General features: G+C 30.8%; 1 non-coding gene across 1 annotated transcript; it reads left to right on the forward strand.

Annotated features, from left to right (window-relative positions):
* Window positions 1-308: 308 nt before the first annotated feature.
* TRNAA-CGC (transfer RNA alanine (anticodon CGC)) lies at window positions 309-381 on the forward strand. The gene has a single exon. It is a non-coding gene; the product is annotated as a tRNA-Ala (tRNA).
* Window positions 382-585: the final 204 nt, after the last annotated feature.

The following is a 585-nucleotide window of genomic DNA, read 5'->3' on the forward strand; positions in this document are numbered from 1 at the left end:
TTGTGGTATCTAGATGAAACATCTCTTTGTATTAGATCAACATTCTTTAGGTATGTTCAATAACACACAAATCTTTAAAAAAATATGTCCTTGTTTTTTTATAAAGTTTTCAACTATTTGGATTATCAATAAGTTTTATTGTTAAAGTCTCTTAACTTACATTTTCAACAACACCAAACACCACCATTGTTTCTTAAAAACACAGAATTGAGAATTTGAGATTCGTTTGTTTCGTGGACCAATTACCAAAGCCAGTAATTTGGAAACTTGGAGTTAATTTCTTAGTATTTATTTACGTAAACAAAAACGGGGGTGTAGCTCATATGGTAGAGCGCTCGCTTCGCATGCGAGAGGCACGGGGTTCGATTCCCCGCACCTCCATTTTTATCCGTAATTTTTCACTTTCTAGCACCAAATATATGACTCGTAATCCATAACGAGTTTATTTTTTCCTTAAATTTCCTATTGGTTTGATGATTAAATTAAAAATTTTAACAAAAGTGATTATATTTTTAAGGCCATTGACTCATTATTTTAAAAAATAATAATACAACAATTCGTCGTCATACTAAAAGTTGGTCAAAA

The sequence above is a fragment of the Lactuca saligna genome, chromosome 9 (assembly GCF_052625555.1).
Source record: "Lactuca saligna cultivar CGN05327 chromosome 9, ASM5262555v1, whole genome shotgun sequence".
Lineage (NCBI taxonomy): Eukaryota > Viridiplantae > Streptophyta > Magnoliopsida > Asterales > Asteraceae > Lactuca > Lactuca saligna.